The sequence below is a fragment of the Ctenocephalides felis genome, unplaced genomic scaffold (assembly GCF_003426905.1).
Source record: "Ctenocephalides felis isolate EL2017-DRISC unplaced genomic scaffold, ASM342690v1 CF-g0.4_SCAFFOLD_01170, whole genome shotgun sequence".
Taxonomy (NCBI): Eukaryota; Metazoa; Arthropoda; class Insecta; order Siphonaptera; family Pulicidae; genus Ctenocephalides; species Ctenocephalides felis.
In genome coordinates, this window is record NW_020537324.1 from 78,777,553 (window position 1) to 78,778,384 (window position 832).

Consider the following 832-nt stretch of genomic DNA (forward strand, 5'->3'; position numbering starts at 1 on the left):
AACACTAATGGCGGGATATTTGAATCAAGCGGTAATTCAAAATTTTGTATATTATTATGTATATTAAATAAATGGTAGATAATTTTGGATGAGCATAAAAAATGCTTTGGTATAAATAAATTTCGTTTACAACTAAATTTAAATATATTGTATCAAATGTGCAAAGCTGATTGCTATGTACAAGTATAAATGAATATATTAATTTAAGCATATTTCTCATTTATAAATAATTCATACAAATTTATATATATATATATATATATATATATATATATATATATATAATTGGATTGTCTTTACAGTATAATCGTTATTAATATTATAATATGCAAGTCTTTTTCCTTCAAGCAATACTGAAATGAATTTCAATGATATAAAGTCAACACATATTATTTCTCCATATAATCAATACAAAAATTATTTTTGTCATATAAAATATATACTCCTATAATTAATACTGTATAGTTTTAAACACAAATTCATAGCTGTATATATTCTAACATATAAAATCAGTCGATAGACAATGCAATCTATCTAGCAACCATCGATGAGTATATTCTTTTTTTACACATAAATCACAAAAAGAGATTCTTTTTTATATATATAGCAAATAATTCGAGTTTTTTCACAGCTGTAGTTAATAAATTCATTTGAGACTTAAGTCTTTTTTTATAACTTAACATATTGTGGACCTTTAATAATATATGATAATGAAATTCATTTAATTGTGGAGAAAAAATCATTTAAAAAGGAAAATAAATTGAGAATTATAACCAAGGTTAATGTTGTATAGTGTTGCTTTTCACAAGAGTATGAAAAAAAAAATGAGTAA